The sequence below is a fragment of the Furipterus horrens genome, unplaced genomic scaffold (assembly GCF_987537825.1).
Source record: "Furipterus horrens unplaced genomic scaffold, mFurHor1.1.pri manual_scaffold_10, whole genome shotgun sequence".
Lineage (NCBI taxonomy): Eukaryota > Metazoa > Chordata > Mammalia > Chiroptera > Furipteridae > Furipterus > Furipterus horrens.
In genome coordinates, this window is record NW_028327180.1 from 58,622,852 (window position 1) to 58,632,167 (window position 9,316).

Below are 9,316 nucleotides of genomic sequence, written 5' to 3' on the forward strand. Positions count from 1 at the left end.
ACCCTTCAGTGCTGCCAGGCAAAGAAAACCCAAGGAAATGGGAAAGGAATGGAGACAGACCATGTGGCCTTGATCTGTGCACTCTGAGAACTTCATTCCTTCATACATTCAACATATTTATTGCTGAATGTTTCCAAAGTGCATGACTGTTTCAGGAACACAAAAAAGAGTAAGACAAAGCTGCTAAGCATAGAAGAAGCAAGAAGATTTGAGGTTAGATGTCTTAGGTTTTGACCCCCTAGACTAACATTTTGTGACCTCAGCCAGGTTATTGAATGTCTTGGATAATCAGTTTTCCTCATCTGTAAAATGAAACAACACTAGAACATGTATGTTGGGGCGGCTTCAATAACACGGAAAAGCATTGAGTATACTGCTGGCACAGTTAGCTTTATCTAAGGCTCTAAGTTCCAAACATGTCTTAAAATTTACAGTCATAGAGATGGGGAGAGAAGCTGGGGCTAGACTCAGAATAAGGAAATAAGAGAAGCACCAAGGACACCAGATAAGGCCTTTGGGTAGCCAATCCTCTTGTGATTTTTAATGCCCCTAGTATTTTTGACAGCTAGAACTAAATAATTTAACTCTTAATTAAGATAGAGATATAGAGATATAGTCTTTAACTAAATGCTTCTATTGCTTTGGTTGTCATGTAGATTACAGTTGAAAAAAAATTTTAATGTGCCCCAGGCATGAAACAGCTCTGGCCACCAACACAGGCATCAAGTTAGGATGAACTAAGGCCTGTAGTCTGCTTTGCCCCTGACTGATGTAAGAGCAACAGCAACCAGGTGTCTCCTTACCCATTGTCAGGGAGGCTTAAAGTCCAAGATTAAGAAAATATGTTAGTCAAGTTCTAAAGGACAGCCTGTAGAGCAAGTTCCAAGAGAAATGTTTAAAAATACACTTTGTCCCAGATAATAGAATAATGTAGCCAGTTAAGCACAAAACAATACTAGCTTAAACAATGTAATAGTCACAAGATGTCTAGTTTCTGCTTTTTGCTTTAAAGACATCACTAATACCCAATTATGAGATATTTTGCAGAATCTTGGTTCTTGAACTCAGCACCCCTTGATCTCACAATATAATTTTGTGTTGCTGATGTACTGTTTCTTTGTCAAGCAGGAGATAACTCCAGAGCCACAAGGAGTCTGATACAAAACAAAGTGTTTTCTGTGACTAAAGAAAATGGACTTCTCTCTCAGTTCCCTGAAGCTTCCCCCTACCCAGCCTGCTTACTCCATAGCCACATAAAAACTCACTACATTGCTTTTCAGAAGAAATGGATTTGGGATATATTGCTCTCTGTCTTCTCCACTTGGTAAGATCAAATAAACCTTTCTTTATCTCCAAACACTGGTGTTTCAATTTTTTGGCTAACTAGTACATTAGGTACGTGAACCTGAATTTTGGGAGGTGATTCTGAAATATCTGGAAGTCAAAGGTCTCAGTACTCAATTTTATAACAATTTTGATGCCACCCAGAATGTGAATAAAACACTGAGCGATAGCCTTAAACTCAATGAATGCTTTATTGTTTTAATCATATATCACTTGCTGTTGTGAAGACATCACTAATAAATCCATGACGGGGACTCAGGTTCTAGGCCTTATGTGGTACCTCTTGGTCTGGCATCTTTGGGAGAAAGTGGAGATGAAGTGAGGTCGTGGGTTTTGAGTCTTTTCCTGGTGGACCACGGTGACTGGAATCACCCCAGTTCTTGGGTGCTCCTGGGTGCTCCATTTTGGAGTGGGGCTCTCAGGGCCCAGGGCCCATTTGTCAGAGGTTAGCTGGTAGCCTGTTGGATGCGGCACACCGCCCTGGTCCCAGATCGGCCCGTGAGCGGCGCCTGTTGCTTCCTGGGAAGCCCACGCACCCTTCTGGCCTGCAGAGCTCCTCCGTGCAATCCACAAACTGGTAGGAAGGGATGGCGGGACAGCCGCCCATGGCATGAGAGTCCCAGCTCCAGCGCCTGGCCGTGGGGAAGGAGCACAAGGCCCGCAGCTCCTCCTTGGGCCCGGTAGTCCAAGACCACGTTCACCTCTCACGCGCGGTCCAAGGCGGTGAAGAAGGCGGAGTGGTTGTCCGCAGTGGAGGAGGCCAGGATGAGGCCCGTGTCTTCAGGAAGATGGGGTTTGGGTGGACAGGCAGCGAACGCCGGCGATGCTGCACCTGTCCCTGGAGATGCCTTCGGGACCCCAGAAGCGCTGCGTGCAAGCCAGAACCACCTTGGTAGAGTCGCTGTAGTGGACGGATCGCAGGGCGTGGTGCTTGTCAGGGGAGAAAAGTGACTGGAATGGGAGGAGAAAGGCAGCCTGGACGATGCTGGCCCAGAACACATAATTGGCAGTCAGGTAAGTCCTGGGTCGAAGAGGGTGGGAGGTTTGGGAGGTGATGCGGACTTGGTCTGCGGAAGACTCACCTCTCCAGCTGACTAGTGGAGCCAGCCCTCCAGGGCAACAGGCAACGTTCACGTCCTGGGTAGCCTGGTCGAAGCCCCTGGTGATTTCATGGAACATGAACACCAGCAGGAAAAGGAGAGAAGGGAAGAGGCCTGATGCCCAAAAGTCAATCCTTTTGCACAGAGCCTGTCTCAGAGTGGGCACATTGGTGGAGGGATGGACTGATGGACAAACAAATGGATGGAAAGATAGGTAGACAAATAAATACATAAATGGATGGGCAAAGGTAAGAAAGGATGTAGGAATGGACATTGCAGGACCCTTGTGTGCCTCCCTCAGGGCCCTGAATTTTGTGCAGAGTCCAGGCTTGGGAGCAGAGCCCAGCCCAGACTCTTTCAGGCCTTGTGTCTACCCTTCCTTGTCTCTGGTCACTCTTCTGAGAAGCTCTTATGCTTCTCTCATCTCCCTTTGAGAATCTGTTTGTCTGGCTTTCTAATCCATTCTACTGTAAGCACATGCACTTTAAATTCAGCCATTCTTTGCCCTCTAAAATCACCTATCCTTTCTTTAGGAAGGGAAGTGGGCTTATTCCTCCTCCTCTTCCTTAAAGGGAGGAAGTGCAATCTCACCCATCTTGAAGTCACAAATCTGTGCCTCCTGTGATGCTTGTGTTTTAACCTCAGAGATGCTTTGCTGAAAAACTGCATTGAAATTGCGAGCAGCCTAGCCTGTTGCTTAGCCCTTAAAGAAACCGGAGGTCTCAAGATTGCTGTGCCTATTCTGGGTCTTTTTTGATTCCATATAAATTTTTGAAGTATTTGTTCTAGGTCTGTGAAATCTGTCACTAGTATTTTAAGAGGCGTTGCATTAAATCTATAAACTTCTTTGAGTCGTATGGACATTTTAATGATGTTGATTCTTCCCATCCATGAATATGGTATATGCTTCCATTTATCTGTATCTTCCTTAATTTCTTTCTTCAGTGTTCTGTAGTTTTCCAAGTACAGGTCTTTTATCTCTTTGGTTAAGTTCATTCCTAGGTACTTTATTTTTCTTGCTGCTATAATAAATGGGATCTTTTTTTCTAGTTTTTATCTCTGGTATTTTATTGTTGGTGTACAGAAATGCCTTTGATTTCTGAATATCTACGTCAAACTAAAGAGTTCCTGCCCAGGAAAAGAAAACATCAGCAAAATGAAAAGGGAACCAACCATATGGGAAAACATATATGCTAATGATGCCTCAGACAAGGGACTGATCTCCAAAATTTATAAAGAACTTATAGGACTCAACACAAAGAAGACAGACAACTTAATTAAAAAATTGGCAAAGGACCTGAACAAAGACTTCTCCAAGGACATACAGATGGTTCATAGGCATATGAAACAATGCTCAATATCACTAGCCATCAGAGAGATGCAAATAAAAACCACAATGATATACCACTATACACCAGTCAGAATGGTCATCATCAACAAATCAACAAACAACAAGTGCTGGAGAGGATGTGGAGAAAAGGGAAACCTAGTGCACTGTTGGTGGGAATATAGACTGGTGCAGCCACTATGGAAAACAGTATGGAGTTTCCTCAAAAAACTAAAAATGGAACTGCCTTTTGAACCAGCAATTCCATTGCTAAAATTATACCCAAAGAATCCTGAAACCCCAATTCTAAAGAACTTATGCACCCCTATGTTCATAGCAGTGCTGTTTACAATAGTCAAGTGCTGGAAACAGCCTAAGTGCCCATCTGCAGATGAGTGGATCAAAACCTGTGGTACATTTACACAGTGGAATACTATGCAGCAGAAAGGAAAAATGAACTCCTACCATTTACGATAACATGGATGGAACTAGAGAGAATTATGCTTAGTGAAATAAGGCAGGCAATGAAAGACAAATACCATATGAAATCACCTAATACAGGAGACTAATGAACAACACAAACAAATGAGCAATATTGAACCAGAGGCATGTAAAAAGGAACAGACTAACAGTTCTCAAGGGGGGGGTGGGAGAGGGGGTTAAGTAGGGAAAGGGTTTAGTAAAGGAACTAGTATAAGTAACCCATGGGCATGGGGGGGGGAGCAATGGGGGGAAAAGTGGGACAACTGTAATAGAAAAACAATCAATCAATTAATCAATCAATCAATCAATAATTTTTTTAAAAAGAAGAAACCAAAAGGTGCACAGCTGGGCCTTCCAAGAAGCACAAGGGCTTGGAGTGGAAGAGTTTTGTATGGATCTACTCACACTCTGATATCTGCTATTCAGCCCTGGAGAGTCAGCTCTTAGGACAATGGGCTCCCTCCTAGCTGAACATGAAAGTAGAACAAAGTCCTTCTGAGCTGAAGGAGATGTCACAACAACTAGTATAGCTTTAATGTCACACAGAAGAAAGCAGACCCAGGGAGCTTAAATTGGTTCTGGTGTCACACAAGTATTTATTATTTGCAAAGCTAAGTTACTTGCACAGACCCACAGCCCTGTGTCCCTCCATATACCCATTACCCCCCCTGAGCTAATCAACCACTACGTCAAGTCTCTGAGGTGGGAGCACTGCTGAGCCTCTCAGATGCCTATCCTGCAAGCCAGGGACTGAGTCTGCTTTGCCCACCCTGCTTTGGCCCATGCCTAGCACAGATGCAACTCCACTGTGTATACTTAGTGACTATTTGCTGGATAAATAAGTGCATAAATGCATGAGGAGTAGATATGGGAGCTACACATTCTAAACCTTCAACTTCAAGACATTCTATCCTTTGTCCCCTCCAAAATACATGTGTCAGGTGATATGTCTCTATTATTGGTTTGGAAAGCAGGGTCACCCTAGGCCCAGAGATGGTAGTGGAGGAGGCTGGCCTAGAGCTGTGGCCTGGCAGGTGCCCTGTGGATTCTCACACATGGTTCTTGGGCCCACAGGAGAGAGCTCGCTCCAACAGGCTGGTTCCACTGGTCTCTGAGGTCTGTCTGAGAAATGTGGGCAGAGTCGGGAGATGTATTCTCTTTTGCCTCTAAGATTCCCAGCTTACATGCTTTTAATTATACCCTGATCTTGGGCCTGCTAGGGAGAAGGCCCAGGAGAGGAGGGCTGTGGAGTAAGCAGGTAGAGCCCAGCACTTTCCTCTTCACCTGTTGCTATACCTGCTTCCTTGCCTTCCCTACCAGTGAGGAGTGGATGCTTGCCTTGCTAATTTCCTTGGCTAGAAACCCTGAAGTAAATTTGAGTCTTCTTTCCCTTGAGACTCAAGGTTTCCAGCCCCCTCAGCTCTGCCTCCCCAGGGCATCTCACAACAGCGCCCACCCCTTCTGCTCTAAGGCTCTCTCCCTCACCTGGCCCAGGTGCTCTCTCCACCTCCCTCATAATGGTCACTGCCTCTGGCTTCACACTGCTGGCCCTCCCTCTCCCTTGGCTTCTGCCAAATGACTCTAAACACGTCAGGTTATGGCAGCCCTTACCTCGGCTACTGTCATATTTTGCCCTCATCTCTGCTTAAGCTCTGTTTTTACATAATATGCCTTCATCTAGTCTGTGAGTTGTGAACTGCATGATATCAGCGCACCTGTTCCTTTATCTGGGACGCCTCATAGAGTGCCAGAAATGGAGTGGTGCCCTGTCAATGAATGCAGGAGTGAGGGGTGGGGCTGTGCGCTTCTCTTGGCCAGCAATGAGGACAGAGGACCATGACACCTGCTTCTCTGAATTCAGACAGTGTTCTTAATCAACTCTTCAGGTCTTCCTAGGACTCAGCTCTTCACAGGTGCCCTCCCTCCCTTTCTTCCTGTGCTACAGGAAGATCAGGGCACATTTCTCCACCAGGGGTTTTACTCTGGGTATGAGCCCAGAGCTTCTGCTCTTCTGGCTTCCCCATGCGCTTTGTTCTCCATGCACACCTCTGTCTTCCAGGACTCAAGTCTGCTGTACTTCCTACAACCTTCTGATTCTGGGAACTACCACCCTCCTTTGTCCTATCCTTTGCTGGGTGGTGAGGATTTAGGGTTTCACAAAGGATGCAGGGTAGTGTGAAGGCCAGGTACAAGCTGGGCTGGAGAGAAGGTGTAGGGTTTGCCTGGTTATAAAGTAGAGATTGGGCCCTGGCCAGGTGGCTCAGTTGGTTGGAGCATCATCCTGTGCACCAAAAGGCAGAGGATTTATTTTTAGGTCAGGGCACATACAGGAGGCAACCAATCAATGTTTCTCTCACATAGATGTTTCTCTCTCTATATCTCTCTCTTCCTCTTCCTCTTTCTTTAAAATCAGTAAACATATCCTCAGGGAAGAATTCAAAAAATGTAGCCCTAGCTGGTGTGGCTCAGTGGGTTAAGCATCACCCTGTAAACCAAAAGGTCATATACTCAGTCAGGGCACAAGCATGGGTTGTAGGCTAGGTCCCCAGTTGGGAACGCATGGGAGGCAACCAATCAATGTTACTCTTGTACAACACTGTTCCTCTCCCTCTCTTTCTCCATCCCTTCCTTTCTAAGAATAAATAAAATATTTTAAGAAACTGGAGGTTGGTGAGCAAGCGTAAATGTATCAAGATGTCTGACTGCTCTTGGCACAACAGCCCTGCTGTCTTCTCTTTGCAACCCAGAGCTATGAAGGAGTGTCTCAAGGTTGGCAGAGTTCAGCAATCTTGTCTCAGACCTTTCTAGTTACTTCCCAAGGGGCCCCAATTGCACACCCACTCTTATGCACAGCAACAAGGGTAGAAAGAGCTTCATAGACTGAAGATTTTTGCAGTCTGGAGGAGAGACTATCCCACCATGTGCCTGTTACCACTGCCAGTTCAGCTAGATCCAGCCAGAGTAGAGACTGCTTCCAGTAAATCCCCTCACAGCCTGCCTGAGTGACCCCCTCCCCTGTTTCCCAGGCAAGCATGTAAAGAATTCTGCCTTTATCTAGTGTGCATCACACCCCAGTACCCCTATCAGTCCTGCCCTGTTTTATGTAAGCCTTTAGCACCTGTCATGGGGTGTGGGGGATATCCCTGTTGTCTTGCTGATGCCCAAGAAGAGCTGCATATAAACATTTCCTTAATAAATCTGTTAATGATAGAGCCTTCTGCCTCTTCTGTACGTTTCTTGGCCCCAGAAAATTTTATAAACAGATATTGAAAGTGGAAAGTCAGCATTCACACTGCCTGTCACTACCAGAGACAATAGAGATGATATTTGAATCCTTAGGGGCATTTAATTCAGATGCCAAGGATCTGAGAAGATGGTGGGTTATGTACCCTAAAAACTACTTCAAAATCTCACCTCAAATTGACCTTTTGATAAGAAGAAAAGGGTAGGTAAGGTGTTTGAAAAAGGTTAATCAGATAAGAGTTGCAGTCCATGAGTAATTTTCCTATAAATCTTTATCTACTGATCAACAATTATTGATCTGAGTCTCTCCCTGGAACACAATGGCTCAGATGCCATCTCCATCCTTGCAGACCTCTTGGGGCACAAAGGTTGAATTGCTTGTTGACCTCCTGGATTTATGTATTCTAGTTATTGAAATAACAGCTTTCCACATACACTAATCACTTAAGCCAATCAACTATAACTAAAGCTAAAATTTTTAACCCTGAGTTCCCCTATTGTTACTGAATAGCAAGTGGGGTCCTGCTTCCCTGCCGCCACCCTCTATGCAAAATTCCAGTGGCAGAAGTTTGGTGGAAAAGGAAAGGAAACTTTATTCAAAAGCTACACAATTTTGGAATAACAACTTTCCATATGCATTAGTCACTAGTCCTATCAACCAAGGCTGAAATTTTTTAAAGTATGTTTTATTGATTATGCTGTTACAGTTTTCTCACTTTTTTCCTTTGCCCCCCTCCACCTGGTATCCCCATTCCCTCCAGCAATCCCACCCCTTAGTTGTGCCCATGGGTTGTGCATGTACATTCTTTGTCTTCACCCTTTAGATGAGCCTGTAAGTTGGGTGGGGCAGAGTCTCTGGGGATCTCCAAGGTGGGTCAAAGAGTGTTAGCCAGGTTTATGGAGTCTCAAATATGGCAACAGCTTGTTGGCTCTGCTGGGGGAGGTTTTAGAAAAGAAACAATGGCCTCTGCTGGCCTCGATGCTAGACACTTCAATTTCTCCCTGTATACCACTGGTGCCTTTCAAGCTACTACCTTGGTGTTGGAACTCAAAGGGAGTGAGTCTGAGTAGGCCAGTCTGTGTGTGGGTCCTTTAAAAGAAACTGCTTGGAGCTCCAGCAGTTTCTTCCACTGACTCAATCCCTGCTGGTTTTTACAGCCAGAAGTTGTGGGGACTTATTTTCCTGGCACTGGAACCCTGGGCTGGGGGCCTGGTGTGGGGCTGGGACTCCTTGCCCCTGAGATATCCCTCTCAAATTTGTATCCACCACATGTGTATGGCAGAGGTGCCACACACACCCTAGGCTCGGTTGGAAGTTGCTCTGTCCAGCAGAGGCTTCTTGACCACGGTGGAACAAACTTTTACTCAGGACACTTTATCATGTCTGGGGGAAGGAAGGTGACTTCCTCTCTAGTGGAGACCAGCAGCCAAACTTTGATCCCTTATGCCTTTTATTGAGGAGGATACATAGGAGAGATACAAGGCTAAAATTCATAAATTGTCAATAGCCATTAGACATTTGACAGTAACAGATTACACATACCAGTACAGGGGTTGCAGTGACTAGTCTGTGTCAGGGTTCATAAAACATCTTGACCATATACAAGGTTTCATATACACCTTACTAGAGATTGGTTATGTCACATTACTGATAAAGAAAGCAGAGCAAGTTCTAAAGCATAATGAGCATAATGAGCAACATCCTTTGACCCAATTCCCATGGCAACCTTCTGAGTGATTGTCAGTCATGTTCCACACACAAACTTATGTTGAGACTTGGAGGCAAGTGCGGCCAGAAAGCTGGCAGCTCATTATGCTC

At 45.3% G+C, this 9,316-nt stretch overlaps 1 non-coding gene across 1 annotated transcript; it reads right to left on the reverse strand.

The window, feature by feature from the left end:
- Positions 1-677: 677 nt before the first annotated feature.
- LOC150000350 (small nucleolar RNA SNORA48) lies at positions 678-818 on the reverse strand. Its single transcript, XR_016513852.1, has one exon. It is a non-coding gene; the product is annotated as a small nucleolar RNA SNORA48 (small nucleolar RNA).
- Between the last annotated feature and the right edge of the window lie 8,498 nt (positions 819-9,316).